This window comes from Neltuma alba, unplaced genomic scaffold (genome assembly GCF_004799145.2).
Source record: "Neltuma alba isolate B1F8T4 unplaced genomic scaffold, ASM479914v2 tig00000627_pilon, whole genome shotgun sequence".
Taxonomy (NCBI): Eukaryota; Viridiplantae; Streptophyta; class Magnoliopsida; order Fabales; family Fabaceae; genus Neltuma; species Neltuma alba.
In genome coordinates this window covers 8,988-28,742 of record NW_021632122.1, presented here as the reverse complement: position 1 = coordinate 28,742, position 19,755 = coordinate 8,988, and the positions used below count along the sequence as shown (strand labels likewise).

The 19,755-nt window shown below is 56.4% G+C and overlaps 28 non-coding genes and 36 pseudogenes across 28 annotated transcripts; all 64 read right to left on the bottom strand.

Moving 5' to 3' along the window:
• Positions 1-16: 16 nt before the first annotated feature.
• On the bottom strand, positions 17-134 carry LOC114742491 (uncharacterized; annotated as a pseudogene).
• Positions 135-307: 173 nt separating this feature from the next.
• LOC114742861 (5S ribosomal RNA) lies at positions 308-426 on the bottom strand. The gene has a single exon (XR_003739910.1). It is a non-coding gene; the product is annotated as a 5S ribosomal RNA (ribosomal RNA).
• A 173-nt stretch (positions 427-599) lies between these two features.
• Positions 600-718, bottom strand: LOC114742994 (5S ribosomal RNA). Its single transcript, XR_003739944.1, has one exon. It is a non-coding gene; the product is annotated as a 5S ribosomal RNA (ribosomal RNA).
• Positions 719-889: 171 nt separating this feature from the next.
• On the bottom strand, positions 890-1,007 carry LOC114742326 (5S ribosomal RNA). The gene has a single exon (XR_003739855.1). It is a non-coding gene; the product is annotated as a 5S ribosomal RNA (ribosomal RNA).
• A 173-nt stretch (positions 1,008-1,180) lies between these two features.
• On the bottom strand, positions 1,181-1,297 carry LOC114742648 (uncharacterized; annotated as a pseudogene).
• Positions 1,298-1,469: 172 nt separating this feature from the next.
• On the bottom strand, positions 1,470-1,587 carry LOC114742626 (uncharacterized; annotated as a pseudogene).
• A 173-nt stretch (positions 1,588-1,760) lies between these two features.
• LOC114742837 (5S ribosomal RNA) lies at positions 1,761-1,879 on the bottom strand. The gene has a single exon (XR_003739905.1). It is a non-coding gene; the product is annotated as a 5S ribosomal RNA (ribosomal RNA).
• Positions 1,880-2,052: 173 nt separating this feature from the next.
• LOC114742619 (uncharacterized) lies at positions 2,053-2,172 on the bottom strand (annotated as a pseudogene).
• A 169-nt stretch (positions 2,173-2,341) lies between these two features.
• On the bottom strand, positions 2,342-2,460 carry LOC114742701 (5S ribosomal RNA). The gene has a single exon (XR_003739898.1). It is a non-coding gene; the product is annotated as a 5S ribosomal RNA (ribosomal RNA).
• A 173-nt stretch (positions 2,461-2,633) lies between these two features.
• LOC114742761 (uncharacterized) lies at positions 2,634-2,750 on the bottom strand (annotated as a pseudogene).
• Positions 2,751-2,922: 172 nt separating this feature from the next.
• On the bottom strand, positions 2,923-3,041 carry LOC114742929 (5S ribosomal RNA). The gene has a single exon (XR_003739929.1). It is a non-coding gene; the product is annotated as a 5S ribosomal RNA (ribosomal RNA).
• A 171-nt stretch (positions 3,042-3,212) lies between these two features.
• On the bottom strand, positions 3,213-3,331 carry LOC114742633 (5S ribosomal RNA). Its single transcript, XR_003739894.1, has one exon. It is a non-coding gene; the product is annotated as a 5S ribosomal RNA (ribosomal RNA).
• Positions 3,332-3,505: 174 nt separating this feature from the next.
• LOC114742396 (5S ribosomal RNA) lies at positions 3,506-3,623 on the bottom strand. Its single transcript, XR_003739871.1, has one exon. It is a non-coding gene; the product is annotated as a 5S ribosomal RNA (ribosomal RNA).
• Positions 3,624-3,794: 171 nt separating this feature from the next.
• On the bottom strand, positions 3,795-3,911 carry LOC114742811 (uncharacterized; annotated as a pseudogene).
• A 172-nt stretch (positions 3,912-4,083) lies between these two features.
• LOC114742868 (5S ribosomal RNA) lies at positions 4,084-4,202 on the bottom strand. Its single transcript, XR_003739912.1, has one exon. It is a non-coding gene; the product is annotated as a 5S ribosomal RNA (ribosomal RNA).
• Positions 4,203-4,372: 170 nt separating this feature from the next.
• On the bottom strand, positions 4,373-4,491 carry LOC114742558 (5S ribosomal RNA). Its single transcript, XR_003739891.1, has one exon. It is a non-coding gene; the product is annotated as a 5S ribosomal RNA (ribosomal RNA).
• Positions 4,492-4,663: 172 nt separating this feature from the next.
• LOC114742365 (5S ribosomal RNA) lies at positions 4,664-4,781 on the bottom strand. Its single transcript, XR_003739866.1, has one exon. It is a non-coding gene; the product is annotated as a 5S ribosomal RNA (ribosomal RNA).
• Positions 4,782-4,956: 175 nt separating this feature from the next.
• Positions 4,957-5,073, bottom strand: LOC114742798 (uncharacterized; annotated as a pseudogene).
• A 173-nt stretch (positions 5,074-5,246) lies between these two features.
• On the bottom strand, positions 5,247-5,364 carry LOC114742473 (uncharacterized; annotated as a pseudogene).
• Positions 5,365-5,537: 173 nt separating this feature from the next.
• On the bottom strand, positions 5,538-5,656 carry LOC114742450 (uncharacterized; annotated as a pseudogene).
• A 173-nt stretch (positions 5,657-5,829) lies between these two features.
• LOC114742411 (5S ribosomal RNA) lies at positions 5,830-5,951 on the bottom strand. The gene has a single exon (XR_003739876.1). It is a non-coding gene; the product is annotated as a 5S ribosomal RNA (ribosomal RNA).
• A 173-nt stretch (positions 5,952-6,124) lies between these two features.
• LOC114742437 (uncharacterized) lies at positions 6,125-6,242 on the bottom strand (annotated as a pseudogene).
• Positions 6,243-6,412: 170 nt separating this feature from the next.
• On the bottom strand, positions 6,413-6,531 carry LOC114742481 (5S ribosomal RNA). Its single transcript, XR_003739879.1, has one exon. It is a non-coding gene; the product is annotated as a 5S ribosomal RNA (ribosomal RNA).
• A 169-nt stretch (positions 6,532-6,700) lies between these two features.
• LOC114742716 (uncharacterized) lies at positions 6,701-6,817 on the bottom strand (annotated as a pseudogene).
• Positions 6,818-6,989: 172 nt separating this feature from the next.
• Positions 6,990-7,108, bottom strand: LOC114743062 (5S ribosomal RNA). The gene has a single exon (XR_003739958.1). It is a non-coding gene; the product is annotated as a 5S ribosomal RNA (ribosomal RNA).
• A 170-nt stretch (positions 7,109-7,278) lies between these two features.
• LOC114742485 (uncharacterized) lies at positions 7,279-7,396 on the bottom strand (annotated as a pseudogene).
• Positions 7,397-7,569: 173 nt separating this feature from the next.
• Positions 7,570-7,688, bottom strand: LOC114742986 (5S ribosomal RNA). Its single transcript, XR_003739943.1, has one exon. It is a non-coding gene; the product is annotated as a 5S ribosomal RNA (ribosomal RNA).
• Positions 7,689-7,859: 171 nt separating this feature from the next.
• On the bottom strand, positions 7,860-7,978 carry LOC114742882 (5S ribosomal RNA). The gene has a single exon (XR_003739918.1). It is a non-coding gene; the product is annotated as a 5S ribosomal RNA (ribosomal RNA).
• A 172-nt stretch (positions 7,979-8,150) lies between these two features.
• LOC114742923 (5S ribosomal RNA) lies at positions 8,151-8,269 on the bottom strand. The gene has a single exon (XR_003739928.1). It is a non-coding gene; the product is annotated as a 5S ribosomal RNA (ribosomal RNA).
• Positions 8,270-8,441: 172 nt separating this feature from the next.
• Positions 8,442-8,560, bottom strand: LOC114742297 (5S ribosomal RNA). The gene has a single exon (XR_003739849.1). It is a non-coding gene; the product is annotated as a 5S ribosomal RNA (ribosomal RNA).
• A 172-nt stretch (positions 8,561-8,732) lies between these two features.
• LOC114742756 (uncharacterized) lies at positions 8,733-8,849 on the bottom strand (annotated as a pseudogene).
• Positions 8,850-9,024: 175 nt separating this feature from the next.
• On the bottom strand, positions 9,025-9,139 carry LOC114742500 (uncharacterized; annotated as a pseudogene).
• A 171-nt stretch (positions 9,140-9,310) lies between these two features.
• LOC114742459 (uncharacterized) lies at positions 9,311-9,428 on the bottom strand (annotated as a pseudogene).
• A 169-nt stretch (positions 9,429-9,597) lies between these two features.
• Positions 9,598-9,715, bottom strand: LOC114742544 (uncharacterized; annotated as a pseudogene).
• A 173-nt stretch (positions 9,716-9,888) lies between these two features.
• On the bottom strand, positions 9,889-10,007 carry LOC114742917 (5S ribosomal RNA). Its single transcript, XR_003739926.1, has one exon. It is a non-coding gene; the product is annotated as a 5S ribosomal RNA (ribosomal RNA).
• A 172-nt stretch (positions 10,008-10,179) lies between these two features.
• Positions 10,180-10,296, bottom strand: LOC114742729 (uncharacterized; annotated as a pseudogene).
• A 172-nt stretch (positions 10,297-10,468) lies between these two features.
• Positions 10,469-10,586, bottom strand: LOC114742640 (uncharacterized; annotated as a pseudogene).
• Positions 10,587-10,758: 172 nt separating this feature from the next.
• Positions 10,759-10,876, bottom strand: LOC114742506 (uncharacterized; annotated as a pseudogene).
• A 170-nt stretch (positions 10,877-11,046) lies between these two features.
• On the bottom strand, positions 11,047-11,165 carry LOC114742693 (uncharacterized; annotated as a pseudogene).
• A 171-nt stretch (positions 11,166-11,336) lies between these two features.
• On the bottom strand, positions 11,337-11,462 carry LOC114742598 (uncharacterized; annotated as a pseudogene).
• Positions 11,463-11,634: 172 nt separating this feature from the next.
• Positions 11,635-11,753, bottom strand: LOC114742970 (5S ribosomal RNA). Its single transcript, XR_003739940.1, has one exon. It is a non-coding gene; the product is annotated as a 5S ribosomal RNA (ribosomal RNA).
• A 174-nt stretch (positions 11,754-11,927) lies between these two features.
• Positions 11,928-12,043, bottom strand: LOC114742672 (uncharacterized; annotated as a pseudogene).
• Positions 12,044-12,211: 168 nt separating this feature from the next.
• Positions 12,212-12,329, bottom strand: LOC114742666 (uncharacterized; annotated as a pseudogene).
• Positions 12,330-12,500: 171 nt separating this feature from the next.
• On the bottom strand, positions 12,501-12,617 carry LOC114742536 (uncharacterized; annotated as a pseudogene).
• Positions 12,618-12,787: 170 nt separating this feature from the next.
• On the bottom strand, positions 12,788-12,905 carry LOC114742429 (uncharacterized; annotated as a pseudogene).
• A 172-nt stretch (positions 12,906-13,077) lies between these two features.
• On the bottom strand, positions 13,078-13,196 carry LOC114742782 (uncharacterized; annotated as a pseudogene).
• Positions 13,197-13,368: 172 nt separating this feature from the next.
• Positions 13,369-13,487, bottom strand: LOC114742963 (5S ribosomal RNA). The gene has a single exon (XR_003739937.1). It is a non-coding gene; the product is annotated as a 5S ribosomal RNA (ribosomal RNA).
• Positions 13,488-13,660: 173 nt separating this feature from the next.
• Positions 13,661-13,779, bottom strand: LOC114742590 (uncharacterized; annotated as a pseudogene).
• Positions 13,780-13,951: 172 nt separating this feature from the next.
• On the bottom strand, positions 13,952-14,069 carry LOC114742724 (uncharacterized; annotated as a pseudogene).
• A 173-nt stretch (positions 14,070-14,242) lies between these two features.
• On the bottom strand, positions 14,243-14,361 carry LOC114742403 (5S ribosomal RNA). The gene has a single exon (XR_003739873.1). It is a non-coding gene; the product is annotated as a 5S ribosomal RNA (ribosomal RNA).
• Positions 14,362-14,534: 173 nt separating this feature from the next.
• On the bottom strand, positions 14,535-14,653 carry LOC114742911 (5S ribosomal RNA). The gene has a single exon (XR_003739925.1). It is a non-coding gene; the product is annotated as a 5S ribosomal RNA (ribosomal RNA).
• Positions 14,654-14,828: 175 nt separating this feature from the next.
• Positions 14,829-14,947, bottom strand: LOC114742529 (uncharacterized; annotated as a pseudogene).
• A 172-nt stretch (positions 14,948-15,119) lies between these two features.
• On the bottom strand, positions 15,120-15,238 carry LOC114742359 (5S ribosomal RNA). The gene has a single exon (XR_003739864.1). It is a non-coding gene; the product is annotated as a 5S ribosomal RNA (ribosomal RNA).
• Positions 15,239-15,411: 173 nt separating this feature from the next.
• LOC114742583 (uncharacterized) lies at positions 15,412-15,530 on the bottom strand (annotated as a pseudogene).
• Positions 15,531-15,702: 172 nt separating this feature from the next.
• Positions 15,703-15,820, bottom strand: LOC114742708 (uncharacterized; annotated as a pseudogene).
• Positions 15,821-15,992: 172 nt separating this feature from the next.
• On the bottom strand, positions 15,993-16,111 carry LOC114742578 (uncharacterized; annotated as a pseudogene).
• Positions 16,112-16,284: 173 nt separating this feature from the next.
• On the bottom strand, positions 16,285-16,403 carry LOC114743046 (5S ribosomal RNA). The gene has a single exon (XR_003739955.1). It is a non-coding gene; the product is annotated as a 5S ribosomal RNA (ribosomal RNA).
• Positions 16,404-16,576: 173 nt separating this feature from the next.
• Positions 16,577-16,695, bottom strand: LOC114742865 (5S ribosomal RNA). The gene has a single exon (XR_003739911.1). It is a non-coding gene; the product is annotated as a 5S ribosomal RNA (ribosomal RNA).
• A 173-nt stretch (positions 16,696-16,868) lies between these two features.
• Positions 16,869-16,987, bottom strand: LOC114742612 (uncharacterized; annotated as a pseudogene).
• Positions 16,988-17,159: 172 nt separating this feature from the next.
• Positions 17,160-17,277, bottom strand: LOC114742680 (uncharacterized; annotated as a pseudogene).
• A 173-nt stretch (positions 17,278-17,450) lies between these two features.
• On the bottom strand, positions 17,451-17,569 carry LOC114742675 (uncharacterized; annotated as a pseudogene).
• Positions 17,570-17,741: 172 nt separating this feature from the next.
• LOC114743040 (5S ribosomal RNA) lies at positions 17,742-17,860 on the bottom strand. Its single transcript, XR_003739954.1, has one exon. It is a non-coding gene; the product is annotated as a 5S ribosomal RNA (ribosomal RNA).
• A 173-nt stretch (positions 17,861-18,033) lies between these two features.
• Positions 18,034-18,152, bottom strand: LOC114742311 (5S ribosomal RNA). The gene has a single exon (XR_003739851.1). It is a non-coding gene; the product is annotated as a 5S ribosomal RNA (ribosomal RNA).
• Positions 18,153-18,325: 173 nt separating this feature from the next.
• Positions 18,326-18,444, bottom strand: LOC114742604 (uncharacterized; annotated as a pseudogene).
• Positions 18,445-19,755: the final 1,311 nt, after the last annotated feature.

Sequence of the window (19,755 nt, the reverse complement as noted above, 5' to 3'; positions counted from 1 at the left end):
TGGGTGGCAGAAAAGAGGGGCGCAACACGAGGACTTCCTAGGAGGTCACCCATCCCAGTACTACTCTAGCCCATGCACGCTGAATTGCGAGTTCTGATGGGATCCGGTGCATTAGTGCTGGTATGATCGCACCCGGCAGGAGAGGCGCAATCATTGGTTATATTAGACCCGCACGAAAGTCTGGATGCAAAAACAACGGGCGCAACAGGGCGGCTTCCCAGGGGGTCACCCATCCCAGCGGTTCTCCCGCCTAGGCACGCTTAGCTGTGAGCCCGGGACTCGCACGAATTTTGGGTGGCAGAAAAGAGGGGCGCAACACGAGGACTTCCCAGGAGGTTACCCATCCCAGTACTACTCTAGCCCAAGCACGCTGAAGTGCGGAGTTCTGATGGGATCCGGTGCATTAGTGCTGGTATGATCGCACCCGGCAGGAGAGGCGCAATCATTGGTTATATTAGACCCGCACGAAAGTCTGGATGCAAAAACAAGGGGCGCAACAGGGCGGCTTCCCAGGGGGTCACCCATCCCAGCGGTACTCCCGCCTAGGCACGCTTAGCTGTGAGCCCGGGACTCGCACGGATTTTGGGTGGCAGAAAAGAGGGGCGCAACACGAGGACTTCCTAGGAGGTCACCCATCCCAGTACTACTCTAGCCCATGCACGCTGAATTGCAGAGTTCTGATGGGATCCGGTGCATTAGTGCTGGTATGATCGCACCCGGCAGGAGAGGCGCAATCATTGGTTATATTAGACCCGCACGAAAGTCTGGATGCAAAAACAAGGGGCGCAACAGGGCGGCTTCCCAGGGTCACCCATCCCAGCGGTTCTCCCGCCTAGGCACGCTTAGCTGTGAGCCCGGGACTCGCACGAATTATGGGTGGCAGAAAAGAGGGGCGCAACACGAGGACTTCCCAGGAGGTCACCCATCCAGTACTACTCTAGCCCAAGCACGCTGAATTGCAGAGTTCTGATGGGATCCGGTGCATTAGTGCTGGTATGATCGCACCCGGCAGGAGAGGCGCAATCATTGGTTATATTAGACCCGCACGAAAGTCTGGATGCAAAAACAAGGGGCGCAACAGGGCGGCTTCCCAGGGGGTCACCCATCCCAGCGGTACTCCCGCCTAGGCACGCTTAGCTGTGAGCCCGGGACTCGCACGGATTTTGGGTGGCAGAAAAGAGGGGCGCAACACGAGGACTTCCTAGGAGGTCACCCATCCCAGTACTACTCTAGCCCATGCACGCTGAATGCAGAGTTCTGTGGGATCCGGTGCATTAGTGCTGGTATGATCGCACCCGGCAGGAGAGGCGCAATCATTGGTTATATTAGACCCGCACGAAAGTCTGGATGCAAAAACAAGGGGCGCAACAGGGCGGCTTCCCAGGGGTCACCCATCCCAGCGGTTCTCCCGCCTAGGCACGCTTAGCTGTGAGCCCGGGACTCGCACAGATTTTGGGTGGCAGAAAAGAGGGGCGCAACACGAGTACTTCCCAGGAGGTTACCCATCCCAGTACTACTCTAGCCCAAGCACGCTGAATGCGGTGTTCCGGTGGGATCCGGTGCATTAGTGCTGGTATGATCGCACCCGGCAGGAGAGGCGCAATCATTGGTTATATTAGACCCGCACGAAAGTCTGGATGCAAAAACAAGGGGCGCAACAGGGCGGCTTCCCAGGGGGTCACCCATCCCAGCGGTACTCCCGCCTAGGCACGCTTAGCTGTGAGCCCGGGACTCGCACGGATTTTGGGTGGCAGAAAAGAGGGGCGCAACACGAGGACTTCCCAGGAGGTCACCCATCCCAGTACTACTCTAGCCCAAGCACGCTGAATTGCGGAGTTCTGATGGGATCCGGTGCATTAGTGCTGGTATGATCGCACCCGGCAGGAGAGGCGCAATCATTGGTTATATTAGACCCGCACGAAAGTCTGGATGCAAAAACAAGGGGCGCAACAGGGCGGCTTCCCAGGGGGTCACCCATCCCAGCGGTACTCCCGCCTAGGCACGCTTAGCTGTGAGCCCGGGACTCGCACGGATTTTGGGTGGCAGAAAAGAGGGGCGCAACACGAGGACTTCCTAGGAGGTCACCCATCCCAGTACTACTCTAGCCCACATGCACGCTGAATGCAGAGTTCTGATGGGATCCGGTGCATTAGTGCTGGTATGATCGCACCCGGCAGGAGAGGCGCAATCATTGGTTATATTAGACCCGCACGAAAGTCTGGATGCAAAAAGAGGGGCGCAACAGGGCGGCTTCCCAGGGGGTCACCCATCCCCGTTCTCCCGCCTAGGCACGCTTAGCTGTGAGCCCGGGACTCGCACGAATTTTGGGTGGCAGAAAAGAGGGGCGCAACACGAGGACTTCCCAGGAGGTCACCCATCCCAGTACTACTCTAGCCCAAGCACGCTGAATTGCAGAGTTCTGATGGGATCCGGTGCATTAGTGCTGGTATGATCGCACCCGGCAGGAGAGGCGCAATCATTGGTTATATTAGACCCGCACGAAAGTCTGGATGCAAAAACAAGGGCGCAACAGGCGGCTTCCCAGGGGGTCACCCATCCCAGCGGTACTCTCCCGCCTAGGCACGCTTAGCTGTGAGCCCGGGACTCGCACGGATTTTGGGTGGCAGAAAAGAGGGGCGCAACACGAGGACTTCCTAGGAGGTCACCCATCCCAGTACTACTCTAGCCCAAGCACGCTGAATTGCAGAGTTCTGTGGGATCCGGTGCATTATGCTAATATGATCGCACCCGGCAGGAGAGGCGCAATCATTGGTTATATTAGACCCGCACGAAAGTCTGGATGCAAAAACAAGGGGCGCAACAGGGCGGCTTCCCAGGGGGTCACCCATCCCAGCGGTACTCCCGCCTAGGCACGCTTAGTTGTGAGCCCGGGACTCGCACGGATTTTGGGGGCAGAAAAGAGGGGCGCAACACGAGGACTTCCTAGGAGGTCACCCATCCCAGTACTACTCTAGCCCAAGCACGCTGAATTGCAGAGTTCTGATGGGATCCGGTGCATTAGTGCTGGTATGATCGCACCCGGCAGGAGAGGCGCAATCATTGGTTATATTAGACCCGCACGAAAGTCTGGATGCAAAACAAGGGGCGCAACAGGGCGGCTTCCCAGGGGGTCACCCATCCCAGCGTACTCCCGCCTAGGCACGCTTAGCTGTGAGCCCGGGACTCGCACGGATTTTGGGTGGCAGAAAAGAGGGGCGCAACACGAGGACTTCCCAGGAGGTCACCCATCCCAGTACTACTCTAGCCCAAGCACGCTGAATTGCAGAGTTCTGATGGGATCCGGTGCATTAGTGCTGGTATGATCGCACCCGGCAGGAGAGGCGCAATCATTGGTTATATTAGACCCCGCACGAAAGTCTGGATGCAAAAACAAGGGGCGCAACAGGGCGGCTTCCCAGGGGGTCACCCATCCCAGCGGTACTCCCGCCTAGGCACGCTTAGCTGTGAGCCCGGGACTCGCACGGATTTTGGGTGGCAGAAAAGAGGGGCGCAACACGAGGACTTCCTAGGAGGTCACCCATCCCAGTACTACTCTAGCCCAAGCACGCTGAATGCAGAGTTCTGATGGGATCCGGTGCATTAGTGCTGGTATGATCGCACCCGGCAGGAGAGGTGCAATCATTGGTTATATTAGACCCGCACGAAAGTCTGGATGCAAAACAAGGGGCGCAACAGGGCGGCTTCCCAGGGGGTCACCCATCCCAGCGGTTCTCCCGCCTAGGCACGCTTAGCTGTGAGCCCGGGACTAGCACGGATTTTGGTGGCAGAAAAGAGGGGCGCAACACGAGTACTTCCCAGGAGGTTACCCATCCCAGTACTACTCTAGCCCAAGCACGCTGAATGCGGTGTTCCGTGGGATCCGGTGCATTAGTGTTGCTATGATCGCACCCGGCAGGAGAGGCGCAATCATTGGTTATATTAGACCCGCACGAAAGTCTGGATGCAAAACAAGGGGCGCAACAGGGCGGCTTCCCAGGGGTCACCCATCCCAGCGGTACTCTCCCGCCTAGCACGCTTAGCTGTGAGCCCGGGACTCGCACGGATTTTGGGTCGCAGAAAAGAGGGGCGCAACACGAGGACTTCCCAGGAGGTCACCCATCCCAGTACTACTCTAGCCCAAGCACGCTGAAGTGCGGAGTTCTGATGGGATCCGGTGAATTAGTGCTGGTATGATCGCACCCGGCAGGAGAGGCGCAATCATTGGTTATATTAGACCCGCACGAAAGTCTGGATGCAAAAACAAGGGGCGCAACAGGGCGGCTTCCCAGGGGTCACCCATCCCAGCGGTTCCCGCCTAGGCACGCTTAGCTGTGAGCCCGGGACTCGCACGGATTTTGGGTGGCAGAAAAGAGGGGCGCAACACGAGGACTTCCCAGGAGGTCACCCATCCCAGTACTACTCTAGCCCAAGCACGCTGAATTGCAGAGTTCTGATGGGATCCGGTGCATTAGTGCTGGTATGATCGCACCCGGCAGGAGAGGCGCAATCATTGGTTATATTAGACCCGCACGAAAGTCTGGATGCAAAAACAAGCGGCGCAACAGGGCGGCTTCACAGGGGGTCACCCATCCCAGCGTTCTCCCGCCTAGGCACGCTTAGCTGTGAGCCCGGGACTCGCACGAATTTTGGGTGGCAGAAAAGAGGGGCGCAACACGAGGACTTCCCAGGAGGTCACCCATCCCAGTACTACTCTAGCCCAAGCACGCTGAATTGCGAGTTCTGATGGGATCCGGTGCATTAGTGCTGGTATGATCGCACCCGGCAGGAGAGGCGCAATCATTGGTTATATTAGACCCGCACGAAAGTCTGGATGCAAAAACAAGGGGCGCAACAGGGCGGCTTCCCAGGGGGTCACCCATCCCAGCGGTACTCTCCCGCCTAGGCACGCTTAGCTGTGAGCCCGGGACTCGCACGGATTTTGGGTGGCAGAAAAGAGGGGCGCAACACGAGGACTTCCTAGGAGGTCACCCATCCCAGTACTACTCTAGCCCATGCACGCTGAATTGCAGAGTTCTGTGGGATCCGGTGCATTATGCTAATATGATCGCACCCGGCAGGAGAGGCGCAATCATTGGTTATATTAGACCCGCACGAAAGTCTGGATGCAAAAACAAGGGGCGCAACAGGGCGGCTTCCCAGGGGGTCACCCATCCCAGCGGTACTCCCGCCTAGGCACGCTTAGCTGTGAGCCCGGGACTCGCACGGATTTTGGGTCGCAGAAAAGAGGGGCGCAACACGAGGACTTCCTAGGAGGTACCCATCCCAGTACTACTCTAGCCCAAGCACGCTGAATTGCAGAGTTCTGATGGGATCCGGTGCATTAGTGCTGGTATGATCGCACCCGGCAGGAGAGGCGCAATCATTGGTTATATTAGACCCGCACGAAAGTCTGGATGCAAAAACAACGGGCGCAACAGGGCGGCTTCCCAGGGGGTCACCCATCCCAGCGGTACTCCCGCCTAGGCACGCTTAGCTGTGAGCCCGGGACTCGCACGGATTTTGGGTGGCAGAAAAGAGGGTCGCAACACGAGGACTTCCTAGGAGGTCACCCATCCCACTACTACTCTAGCCCATGCACGCTGAATTGCAGAGTTCTGATGGGATCCGGTGCATTAGTGCTGGTATGATCGCACCCTGCAGGAGAGGCGCAATCATTGGTTATATTAGACCCGCACGAAAGTCTGGATGCAAAAACAAGGGGCGCAACAGGGCGGCTTCCCAGGGGGTCACCCATCCCAGCGGTTCTCCCGCCTAGGCACGCTTAGCTGTGAGCCCGGGACTCGCACGAATTTTGGGTGGCAGAAAAGAGGGGCGCAACACGAGGACTTCCCAGGAGGTTACCCATCCCAGTACTACTCTACCAGCCCAAGCACGCTGAAGTGCGGAGTTCTGATGGGATCCGGTGCATTAGTGCTGGTATGATCGCACCCGACAGGAGAGGCGTAATCATTGGTTATATTAGACCCGCACGAAAGTCTGGATGCAAAAACAAGGGGCGCAACAGGGCGGCTTCCCAGGGGGTCACCCATCCCAGCGGTTCTCCCGCCTAGGCACGCTTAGCTGTGAGCCCGGGACTCGCACGGATTTTGGGTGGCAGAAAAGAGGGGCGCAACACGAGGACTTCCTAGGAGGTCACCCATCCCAGTACTACTCTAGCCCAGCACGCTGAATTGCAGAGTTCTGATGGGATCCGGTGCATTAGTGCTGGTATGATCGCACCCGGCAGGAGAGGCGCAATCATTGGTTATATTAGACCCGCACGAAAGTCTGGATGCAAAAACAGGGGCGCAACAGGGCGGCTTCCCGGGGGTCACCCATCCCAGCGGTTCTCCCGCCTAGGCACGCTTAGCTGTGAGCCCGGGACTCGCACGAATTTTGGGTGGCAGAAAAAGGGGCGCAACACGAGGACTTCCCAGGAGGTCACCCATCCCAGTACTACTCTAGCCCAAGCACGCTGAATTGCAGAGTTCTGATGGGATCCGGTGCATTAGTGCTGGTATGATCGCACCCGGCAGGAGAGGCGCAATCATTGGTTATATGACCCGCACGAAAGTCTGGATGCAAAAACAAGGGCGCAACAGGGCGGCTTCCCAGGGGTCACCCATCCCAGCGGTACTCCCGCCTAGGCACGCTTAGCTGTGAGCCCGGGACTCGCACGGATTTTGGGTGGCAGAAAAGAGGGGCGCAACACGAGGACTTCCTAGGAGGTAACCCATCCCAGTACTACTCTAGCCCATGCACGCTGAATTGCAGAGTTCTGTGGGATCCGGTGCATTATGCTGGTATGATCGCACCCGGCAGGAGAGGCGCAATCATTGGTTATATTAGACCCGCACGAAAGTCTGGATGCAAAAACAAGGGGCGCAACAGGGCGGCTTCCCAGGGGTCACCCATCCCAGCGGTACTCCCGCCTAGGCACGCTTAGCTGTGAGCCCGGGACTCGCACGGATTTTGGGTGGCAGAAAAGAGGGGCGCAACACGAGGACTTCCTAGGAGGTTACCCATCCCAGTACTACTCTAGCCCAAGCACGCTGAATTGCAGAGTTCTGATGGGATCCGGTGCATTAGTGCTGGTATGATCGCACCCGCAGGAGAGGCGCAATCATTGGTTATATTAGACCCGCACGAAAGTCTGGATGCAAAAACAAGGGGCGCAACAGGGCGGCTTCCCAGGGGGTCACCCATCCCAGCGGTACTCCCGCCTAGGCACGCTTAGCTGTGAGCCCGGGACTCGCACGGATTTTGGGTGGCAGAAAAGAGGGGCAACACGAGGACTTCCCAGGAGGTACCCATCCCAGTACTACTCTAGCCCAAGCACGCTGAATTGCAGAGTTCTGATGGGATCCGGTGCATTAGTGCTGGTATGATCGCACCCGGCAGGAGAGGCGCAATCATTGGTTATATTAGACCCGCACGAAAGTCTGGATGCAAAAACAAGGGGCGCAACAGGGCGGCTTCCCAGGGGGTCACCCATCCCAGCGGTACTCCCGCCTAGGCACGCTTAGCTGTGAGCCCGGGACTCGCACGGATTTTGGGTGGCAGAAAAGAGGGGCGCAACACGAGGACTTCCTAGGAGGTCACCCATCCCAGTACTACTCTAGCCCATGCACGCTGAATTGCAGAGTTCTGATGGGATCCGGTGCATTAGTGCTGGTATGATCGCACCCGGCAGGAGAGGCGCAATCATTGGTTATATTAGACCCGCACGAAAGTCTGGATGCAAAACAAGGGGCGCAACAGGGCGGCTTCCCAGGGGGTCACCCATCCCAGCGTTCTCCCGCCTAGGCACGCTTAGCTGTGAGCCCGGGACTCGCACGAATTTTGGGTGGCAGAAAAGAGGGGCGCAACACGAGGACTTCCCAGGAGGTCACCCGTCCCAGTACTACTCTAGCCCAAGCACGCTGAAGTGCGGAGTTCTGATGGGATCCGGTGCATTAGTGCTGGTATGATCGCACCCGGCAGGAGAGGCGCAATCATTGGTTATATTAGACCCGCACGAAAGTCTGGATGCAAAACAAGGGGCGCAACAGGGCGGCTTCCCAGGGGGTCACCCATCCCAGCGGTTCTCCCCCCTAGGCACGCTTAGCTGTGAGCCCGGGACTCGCACGGATTTTGGGTGGCAGAAAAGAGGGGCGCAACACGAGGACTTCCTAGGAGGTCACCCATCCCAGTACTACTCTAGCCCAAGCACGCTGAATTGCAGAGTTCTGATGGGATCCGGTGCATTAGTGCTGGTATGATCGCACCCGGCAGGAGAGGCGCAATCATTGGTTATATTAGACCCGCACGAAAGTCTGGATGCAAAATAGAGGGGCGCAACAGGACGGCTTCCCAGGGGGTCACCCATCCCAGCGGTTCTCCCGCCTAGGCACGCTTAGCTGTGAGCCCGGGACTCGCACGAATTTTGGGTGCAGAAAAGAGGGGCGCAACACGAGGACTTCCCAGGAGGTCACCCATCCCAGTACTACTCTAGCCCAAGCACGCTGAATTGCGGAGTTCTGATGGGATCCGGTGCATTAGTGCTGGTATGATCGCACCCGGCAGGAGAGGCGCAATCATTGTTTATATTAGACCCGCACGAAAGTCTGGATGCAAAAACAAGGGGCAAACAGGGCGGCTTCCCAGGGGGTCACCCATCCCAGCGGTACTCCCGCCTAGGCACGCTTAGCTGTGAGCCCGGGACTCGCACGGATTTTGGGTGGCAGAAAAGAGGGGCGCAACACGAGGACTTCCTAGGAGGTCACCCATCCCAGTACTACTCTAGCCCAAGCACGCTGAATTGCAGAGTTCTGTGGGATCCGGTGCATTATGCTAATATGATCGCACCCGGCAGGAGAGGCGCAATCATTGGTTATATTAGACCCGCACGAAAGTCTGGATGCAAAAACAACGGGCGCAACAGGGCGGCTTCCCAGGGGGTCACCCATCCCAGCGGTACTCCCCCGCCTAGGCACGCTTAGCTGTGAGCCCGGGACTCGCACGGATTTTGGGTGGCAGAAAAGAGGGGCGCAACACGAGGACTTCCTAGGAGGTCACCCATCCCAGTACTACTCTAGCCCAAGCACGCTTGCAGAGTTCTGATGGGATCCGGTGCATTAGTGCTGGTATGATCGCACCCGGCAGGAGAGGCGCAATCAATGGTTATATTACACCCGCACGAAAGTCTGGATGCCAAAACAAGGGGCGCAACAGGGCGGCTTCCCAGGGGGTCACCCATTCAGCGGTACTCCCGCCTAGGCACGCTTAGCTGTGAGCCCGGGACTCGCACGGATTTTGGGTGGCAGAAAGAGGGGCGCAACACGAGGACTTCCTAGGAGGTCACCCATCCCAGTACTACTCTAGCCCAAGCACGCTGAATTGCAGAGTTCTGATGGGATCGGTGCATTAGTGCTGGTATGATCGCACCCGGCAGGAGAGGCGCAATCATTGGTTATATTAGACCCGCACGAAAGTCTGGATGCAAAAATAGAGGGGGCAACAGGGCGGCTTCCCAGGGGGTCACCCATCCCAGCGGTTCTCCCGCCTAGGCACGTAGCTGTGAGCCCGGGACTCGCACGAATTTGGGTGGCAGAAAAGAGGGCGCAACACGAGGACTTCCCAGGAGGTCACCCATCCCAGTACTACTCTAGCCCAAGCACGCTGAATTGCGGAGTTCCGGTGGGATCCGGTGCATTAGTGTGGTATGATCGCACCCGGCAGGAGAGGCGCAATCAATGGTTATATTACACCCGCACGAAAGTCTGGATGCAAAAACAAGGGGCGCAACAGGGCGGCTTCCCATGGGGTACCCATTTCAGCGGTACTCCCGCCTAGGCACGCTTAGCTGTGAGCCGGGACTCGCACGGATTTTGGGTCGCAGAGAAAAGAGGGGCGCAACACGAGGACTTCCTAGGAGGTCACCCATCCCAGTACTACTCTAGCCCAAGCACGCTGAATTGCAGAGTTCTGATGGGATCCGGTGCATTAGTGCTGGTATGATCGCACCCGGCAGGAGAGGCGCAATCATTGGTTATATTAGACCCGCACGAAAGTCTGGATGCAAAAAGAGGGGCGCAACAGGGCGGCTTCCCAGGGGGTCACCCATCCCAGCGGTTCTCCCGCCTAGGCACGCTTAGCTGTGAGCCCGGGACTCGCACGAATTTTGGGTGGCAGAAAAGAGGGGCGCAACACGAGGACTTCCCAGGAGGTTACCCATCTCAGTACTACTCTAGCCCAAGCACGCTGAACTGCGAGTTCGGTGGGATCCGGTGCATTAGTGTTGCTATGATCGCACCCGGCAGGAGAGGCGCAATCAATGGTTATATTAGACCCGCACGAAAGTCTGGATGCAAAAAAAAGGGGCGCAACAGGGCGGCTTCCCAGGGGTTACCCATCCCAGCGGTACTCCCGCCTAGGCACGCTTAGCTGTGAGCCCGGGACTCGCACGGATTTTGGGTGGCAGAAAAGAGGGGCGCAACACGAGGACTTCCTAGGAGGTCACCCATCCCAGTACTACTCTAGCCCATGCACGCTGAATTGCAGAGTTCCTGTGGGATCCGGTTCATAGTGCTGGTATGATCGCACCCGGCAGGAGAGGCGCAATCATTGGTTATATTAGACCCGCACGAAAGTCTGGATGCAAAAACAAGGGGCGCAACAGGGCGGCTTCCCAGGGGGTCACCCATCCCAGCGGTTCTCCCGCCTAGGCACGCTTAGCTGTGAGCCCGGGACTCGCACGAATTTGGGTGGCAGAAAAGAGGGGCGCAACACGAGGACTTCCCAGGAGGTCACCCTTCCCAGTACTACTCTAGCCAAGCACGCTGAATTGCAGAGTTCTGATGGGATCCGGTGCATTAGTGCTGGTATGATCGCACCCGGCAGGAGAGGCGCAATCATTGGTTATATTAGACCCGCACGAAAGTCTGGATGCCAAAACAAGGGGCGCAACAGGGCGGCTTCCCAGGGGGTCACCCATCCAGCGGTACTCCGCCTAGGCACGCTTAGCTGTGAGCCCGGGACTCGCACGAATTTGGGTGGCAGAAAAGAGGGGCGCAACACGAGGACTTCCTAGGAGGTCACCCATCCCAGTACTACTCTAGCCCATGCACGCTGAATTGCAGAGTTCTGTGAGGGATCCGGTGCATTAGTGTGGTATGATCGCACCCGGCAGGAGAGGCGCAATCATTGGTTATTAGACCCGCACGAAAGTCTGGATGCAAAAACAAGGGGCGCAACAGGGCGGCTTCACAGGGGGTCACCCATCCCAGCGGTTCTCCCGCCTAGGCACGCTTAGCTGTGAGCCCGGGACTCGCACAGATTTTGGGTCGCAGAAAAGAGGGGCGCAACACGAGGACTTCCCAGGAGGTCACCCATCCCAGTACTACTCTAGCCCAAGCACGCTGAACTGCGGTGTTCGGATGGGATCCGGGCATTAGTGCATTAGTGTTGCTATGATCGCACCCGGCAGGAGAGGCGCAATCATGGTTATATTACACCGCACGAAAGTCTGGATGCCAAAAAAAGGGGCGCAACAGGGCGGCTTCCCATGGGTTACCCATTTCAGCGGTACTCCCGCCTAGGCACGCTTAGTGTGTGAGCCGGGACTCGCACGGATTTTGGGTCGCAGAGAAAAGAGGGGCGCAACACGAGGACTTCCTAGGAGGTCACCCATCCCAGTACTACTCTAGCCCATGCACGCTGAATTGCAGAGTTCTGATGGGATCCGGTGCATTAGTGCTGGTATGATCGCACCCGGCAGGAGAGGCGCAATCATTGGTTATATTAGACCCGCACGAAAGTCTGGATGCAAAAACAAGGGGCGCAACAGGGCGGCTTCCCAGGGGGTCACCCATCCAGCGGTTCTCCCGCCTAGGCACGCTTAGCTGTGAGCCCGGGACTCGCACGAATTTTGGGTGGCAGAGAAAAGAGGGGCGCAACACGAGGACTTCCCAGGAGGTTACCCATCCCAGTACTACTCTAGCCCAAGCACGCTGAACTGCGGAGTTCGGTGGGATCCGGTGCATTAGTTGCTATGATCGCACCCGGCAGGAGAGGCGCAATCATTGGTTATATTAGACCCGCACGAAAGTCTGGATGCAAAAAAAGGGGCGCAACAGGGCGGCTTCCCAGGGGTCACCATCCCAGCGGTTCTCCCGCCTAGGCACGCTTAGCTGTGAGCCCGGGACTCGCACGGATTTTGGGGCAGAAAAGAGGGGCGCAACACGAGGACTTCCCACGAGGTCACCCATCCCAGTACTACTCTAGCCCATGCACGCTGAATTGCAGAGTTCCAGTGGGATCCGGTGCATAATGCTAATATGATCGCACCCGGCAGGAGAGGCGCAATCATTGGTTACATGAGACCCGCACGAAAGTCTGGATGCAAAAACAAGGGGCGCAACAGGGCGGCTTCCCAGGGGGTCACCCATCCCAGCGGTTCTCCCGCCTAGGCACGCTTAGCTGTGAGCCCGGGACTCGCACGATTTTGGGGGCAGAAAAGAGGGGCGCAACACGAGGACTTCCAGGAGGTACCCATCCCAGTACTACTCTAGCCCAAGCACGCTGAATTGCAGAGTTCTGATGGGATCCGGTGCATTAGTGCTGGTATGATCGCACCCGGCAGGAGAGGCGCAATCATTGGTATATTAGACCCGCACGAAAGTCTGGATGCAAAAACAAGGGGGCAACAGGGCGGCTTCCCAGGGGGTCACCCATCCCAGCGGTTCTCCCGCCTAGGCACGCTTAGCTGTGAGCCCGGGACTCGCACGAATTTGGGTGGCAGAAAAGAGGGGCGCAACACGAGGACTTCCTAGGAGGTCACCCATCCCAGTACTACTCTAGCCCAGCACGCTGAATTGCAGAGTTCTGATGGGATCCGGTGCATTAGTGCTGGTATGATCGCACCCGGCAGGAGAGGCGCAATCATTGGTTATATTAGACCCGCACGAAAGTCTGGATGCAAAAACAAGGGGCGCAACAGGGCGGCTTCCAGGGGGTCACCCATCCCAGCGGTTCTCCCGCCTAGGCACGCTTAGCTGTGAGCCCGGGACTCGCACGAATTTTGGGTGGCAGAAAAGAGGGGCGCAACACGAGGACTTCCCAGGAGGTACCCATCCCAGTACTACTCTAGCCCAAGCACGCTGAACTGCGGTGTTCTGTGGGATCCGGTGCATTAGTGCTGTTGTATGATCGCACCCGGCAGGAGAGGCGCAATCATTGGTTATATTAGACCCGCACGAAAGTCTGGATGCAAAACAAGGGGCGCAACAGGGCGGCTTCCCAGGGGGTCACCCATCCCAGCGGTACTCCCGCCTAGGCACGCTTAGCTGTGAGCCCGGGACTCGCACGGATTTTGGGTGGCAGAAAAGAGGGGCGCAACACGAGGACTTCCTAGGAGGTCACCCATCCCAGTACTACTCTAGCCCATGCACGCTGAATTGCAGAGTTCTGATGGGATCCGGTGCATTAGTGCTGGTATGATCGCACCCGGCAGGAGAGGCGCAATCATTGGTTATATTAGACCCGCACGAAAGTCTGGATGCAAAAACAAGGGGCGCAACAGGGCGGCTTCCCAGGGGGTCACCCATCCCAGCGGTTCTCCCGCCTAGGCACGCTTAGCTGTGAGCCCGGGACTCGCACGAATTTTGGGTGGCAGAAAAGAGGGGCGCAACACGAGGACTTCCCAGGAGGTTACCCATCCCAGTACTACTCTAGCCCAAGCACGCTGAACTGCGGTGTTCCGGTGGGATCCGGTGCATTAGTGTTGCTATGATCGCACCCGGCAGGAGAGGCGCAATCAATGGTTATATTAGACCCGCACGAAAGTCTGGATGCCAAAAAAAGGGGCGCAACAGGGCGGCTTCCCATGGGTTACCCATCCCAGCGGTACTCCCGCCTCGGCACGCTTAGCTGTGAGCCCGGGACTCGCACGGATTTTGGGTGGCAGAAAAGAGGGGCGCAACACGAGGACTTCCTAGGAGGTCACCCATCCCAGTACTACTCTAGCCCATGCACGCTGAATTGCAGAGTTCCTGTGGGATCCGGTGCATAATGCTAATATGATCGCACCCGGCAGGAGAGGCGCAATCATTGGTTATATTAGACCCGCACGAAAGTCTGGATGCAAAAACAAGGGGCGCAACAGGGCGGCTTCCCAGGGGGTCACCCATCCCAGCGGTTCTCCCGCCTAGGCACGCTTAGCTGTGAGCCCGGGACTCGCACGAATTTTGGGTGGCAGAAAAGAGGGGCGCAACACGAGGACTTCCCAGGAGGTCACCCATCCCAGTACTACTCTAGCCCAAGCACGCTGAATTGCAGAGTTCTGATGGGATCCGGTGCATTAGTGCTGGTATGATCGCACCCGGCAGGAGAGGCGCAATCATTGGTTATATTAGACCCGCACGAAAGTCTGGATGCAAAAACAAGGGGCGCAACAGGGCGGCTTCCCAGGGGGTCACCCATCCCAGCGGTTCTCCCGCCTAGGCACGCTTAGCTGTGAGCCCGGGACTCGCACGGATTTTGGGTCGCAGAAAAGAGGGGCGCAACACGAGGACTTCCTAGGAGGTCACCCATCCCAGTACTACTCTAGCCCAAGCACGCTGAATTGCAGAGTTCTGATGGGATCCGGTGCATTAGTGCTGGTATGATCGCACCCGGCAGGAGAGGCGCAATCATTGGTTATATTAGACCCGCACGAAAGTCTGGATGCAAAAACAAGGGGCGCAACAGGGCGGCTTCCCAGGGGGTCACCCATCCCAGCGGTTCTCCCGCCTAGGCACGCTTAGCTGTGAGCCCGGGACTCGCACGAATTTTGGGTCGCAGAGAAAAGAGGGGCGCAACACGAGGACTTCCCAGGAGGTCACCCATCCCAGTACTACTCTAGCCCAAGCACGCTGAACTGCGGTGTTCCGGTGGGATCCGGTGCATTAGTGTTGCTATGATCGCACCCGGCAGGAGAGGCGCAATCAATGGTTATATTACACCCGCACGAAAGTCTGGATGCCAAAACAAGGGGCGCAACAGGGCGGCTTCCCATGGGTTACCCATTTCAGCGGTACTCCCGCCTCGGCACGCTTAGCTGTGAGCCCGGGACTCGCACGGATTTTGGGTCGCAGAAAAGAGGGCCGCAACACGAGGACTTCCTAGGAGGTTACCCATCCCAGTACTACTCTAGCCCAAGCACGCTGAATTGCAGAGTTCTGATGGGATCCGGTGCATTAGTGCTGGTATGATCGCACCCGGCAGGAGAGGCGCAATCATTGGTTATATTAGACCCGCACGAAAGTCTGGATGCAAAATAGAGGGGCGCAACAGGACGGCTTCCCAGGGGGTCACCCATCCCAGCGGTTCTCCCGCCTAGGCACGCTTAGCTGTGAGCCCAGGACTCGCACGAATTTTGGGTGGCAGAAAAGAGGGGCGCAACACGAGGACTTCCCAGGAGGTTACCCATCCCAGTACTACTCTAGCCCAAGCACGCTGAACTGCGGTGTTCCGGTGGGATCCGGTGCATTAGTGTTGCTATGATCGCACCCGGCAGGAGAGGCGCAATAATTGGTTATATTACACCCGCACGAAAGTCTGGATGCCAAAACAAGGGGCGCAACAGGGCGGCTTCCCATGGGTTACCCATTTCAGCGGTACTCCCGCCTCGGCACGCTTAGCTGTGAGCCCGGGACTCGCACGGATTTTGGGTGGCAGAAAAGAGGGGCGCAACACGAGGACTTCCTAGGAGGTCACCCATCCCAGTACTACTCTAGCCCATGCACGCTGAATTGCAGAGTTCCAGTGGGATCCGGTTCATAATGCTAATATGATCGCACCCGGCAGGAGAGGCGCAATCATTGGTTATATGAGACCCGCACGAAAGTCTGGATGCAAAAACAAGGGGTGCAACAGGGCGGCTTCCCAGGGGGTCACCCATCCCAGCGGTTCTCCCGCCTAGGCACGCTTAGCTGTGAGCCCGGGACTCGCACGAATTTGGGTGGCAGAAAAGAGGGGCGCAACACGAGGACTTCCCAGGAGGTTACCCATCCCAGTACTACTCTAGCCCAAGCACGCTGAACTGCGGTGTTCCGGTGGGATCCGGTGCATTAGTGTTGCTATGATCGCACCCGGCAGGAGAGGCGCAATCAATTGGTTATATTACACCCGCACGAAAGTCTGGATGCCAAAACAAGGGGCGCAACAGGGCGGCTTCCCATGGGTTACCCATTTCAGCGGTACTCCCGCCTCGGCACGCTTAGCTGTGAGCCCGGGACTCGCACGGATTTTGGGTGGCAGAAAAGAGGGGCGCAACACGAGGACTTCCTAGGAGGTTACCCATCCCAGTACTACTCTAGCCCAAGCACGCTGAATTGCAGAGTTCTGATGGGATCCGGTGCATTAGTGCTGGTATGATCGCACCCGGCAGGAGAGGCGCAATCATTGGTTATATTAGACCCGCACGAAAGTCTGGATGCAAAAACAACGGGCGCAACAGGGCGGCTTCCCAGGGGGTCACCCATCCCAGCGGTACTCCCGCCTAGGCACGCTTAGCTGTGAGCCCGGGACTCGCACGGATTTTGGGTGGCAGAAAAGGGGGGCGCAACACGAGGACTTCCCAGGAGGTCACCCATCCCAGTACTACTCTAGCCCAAGCACGCTGAAGTGCGGAGTTCTGATGGGATCCGGTGAATTAGTGCTGGTATGATCGCACCCGGCAGGAGAGGCGCAATCATTGGTTATATTAGACCCGCACGAAAGTCTGGATGCAAAATAGAGGGGCGCAACAGGACGGCTTCCCAGGGGGTCACCCATCCCAGCGGTTCTCCCGCCTAGGCACGCTTAGCTGTGAGCCCTGGACTCGCACGAATTATGGGTGGCAGAAAAGAGGGGCGCAACACGAGGACTTCCCAGGAGGTTACCCATCTCAGTACTACTCTAGCCCAAGCACGCTGAACTGCGGTGTTCCGGTGGGATCCGGTGCATTAGTGTTGCTATGATCGCACCCGGCAGGAGAGGCGCAATCAATGGTTATATTACACCCGCACGAAAGTCTGGATGCCAAAACAAGGGGCGCAACAGGGCGGCTTCCCATGGGTTACCCATTTCAGCGGTACTCCCGCCTCGGCACGCTTAGCTGTGAGCCCGGGACTCGCACGGATTTTGGGTGGCAGAAAAGAGGGGCGCAACACGAGGACTTCCTAGGAGGTCACCCATCCCAGTACTACTCTAGCCCATGCACGCTGAATTGCAGAGTTCCAGTGGGATCCGGTGCATAATGCTAATATGATCGCACCCGGCAGGAGAGGCGCAATCATTGGTTATATGAGACCCGCACGAAAGTCTGGATGCAAAAACAAGGGGTGCAACAGGGCGGCTTCCCAGGGGGTCACCCATCCCAGCGGTTCTCCCGCCTAGGCACGCTTAGCTGTGAGCCCGGGACTCGCACGAATTTTGGGTGGCAGAAAAGAGGGGCGCAACACGAGGACTTCCCAGGAGGTTACCCATCCCAGTACTACTTTAGCCCAAGCACGCTGAACTGCGGTGTTCCGGTAGGATCCGGTGCATTAGTGTTGCTATGATCGCACCCGGCAGGAGAGGCGCAATCAATGGTTATATTACACCCGCACGAAAGTCTGGATGCCAAAACAAGGGGCGCAACAGGGCGGCTTCCCATGGGTTACCCATTTCAGCGGTACTCCCGCCTCGGCACGCTTAGCTGTGAGCCCGGGACTCGCACGGATTTTGGGTCGCAGAAAAGAGGGGCGCAACACGAGGACTTCCTAGGAGGTTACCCATCCCAGTACTACTCTAGCCCAAGCACGCTGAATTGCAGAGTTCTGATGGGATCCGGTGCATTAGTGCTGGTATGATCGCACCCGGCAGGAGAGGCGCAATCATTGGTTATATTAGACCCGCACGAAAGTCTGGATGCAAAAACAAGCGGCGCAACAGGGCGGCTTCAGAGGGGGTCACCCATCCCAGCGGTTCTCCCGCCTAGGCACGCTTAGCTGTGAGCCCGGGACTCGAACGAATTTTGGGTCGCAGAAAAGAGGGGCGCAACACGAGGACTTCCCACGAGGTCACCCATCCCAGTACTACTCTAGCCCAAGCACGGTGAAGTGCGGAGTTCTGATGGGATCCGGTGAATTAGTGCTGGTATGATCGCACCCGGCAAGAGAGGCGCAATCATTGGTTATATTAGACTCGCACGAAAGTCTGGATGCAAAATAGAGGGGCGCAACAGGACGGCTTCCCAGGGGGTCACCCATCCCAGCGGTTCTCCCGCCTAGGCACGCTTAGCTGTGAGCCCTGGACTCGCACGAATTATGGGTGGCAGAAAAGAGGGGCGCAACACGAGGACTTCCCAGGAGGTTACCCATCTCAGTACTACTCTAGCCCAAGCACGCTGAACTGCGGTGTTCCGGTTGGATCCGGTGCATTAGTGCTAATATGATCGCACCCGGCAGGAGAGGCGCAATCATTGGTTATATTAGACCCGCACGAAAGTCTGGATGCAAAAACAAGGGGCGCAACAGGGCGGCTTCCCATGGGTTACCTGTAACACCTTACGTTTACGACCTTATGTTGTGCCAAGTTAAGACATTCGGAAGCGCAATCTAAGGTTACCAGGTTGAAAAACCTGAATTTGAAAATTTCTTTTGCCGCATTACTATTCACCGTAACCTTAAACTTGGCATAACTTTGAAAAATCATAGCTAATTTTAGAAAAATCGAAATGAGGTCGTTCCAAGTCTCACTCGAAGCTCTTAACATCATCTATCAAGGAAAAATGACCTCAGGTTCCGCTTTAATCAGAAACGCATTCGTTTTCAATTTCGAAAAGTACTGTTCATTTGGTCATTTTTCTATTTTCCAGGATTTTTGCCTAACTTCGGAAAGGCATAACTTCTTACACAGAACTCCGATTGGGACGCTTTACCACTCATTTTAAAGGGAAAAATAAGATCTATTTGCATACCAAATTTCAGGGGAAAAGTCAACCATTTGACCAGGGTCTTCGTTGGTCAAAGTTTGGTCAAATCTAGACCATTTTTATCCCCTTTTTTCACTAATTTTGACAGCATTTCGTTTTTCACTATAATCATACCATAATCACTTATAAAGCTACTCTATCATTAATATACATTCCAAAAAGGGTATCATATCATGTATTTATGAACATAGTATGCTTACATGGCTTGAAAGAGAAAAGTTCAAAACCGTATAATACATTACATAATTCATAACTTCTTCAAGCCATGACTATTTCCTTTCCTTTCTCCTTAGCAGTAGTGGCACCTAGGATATCATGTTATAGGAGGGATGAGATTTCATAGAAATCCCAGTAGCATTGAACATACAACCATCAAGTCAACATGCATAAGATGTCATGCTACATGCAGTAAGATAACATTTCTAGTCTTTATGCCATGCTATAATCATTCTGTATCCATGTCATCATATCATGGAGCATATAATCATTCTGGTCAAAACTCAATCATGCAAGAGCCAAGGCATACATTGCAAGGAGTTCACATCATCTGTACATAACATTCTCATGGCACATAAACACACATAGCAGATACATCAAATGCAGATCAACAAAATAATTGCAGTTCACGCTACCTCAATTCCTTGCTTAACGTTTCCTCCTTGATCCCTTGCTGGAGATCCTCCTAGGTTTCCAGGAGAGTTGCCTATCAACCATACAGTAAGGGTATGGTAAATTCCATATCCAGTATACCATTCTTTCTCAATATAATGCTACCCTTG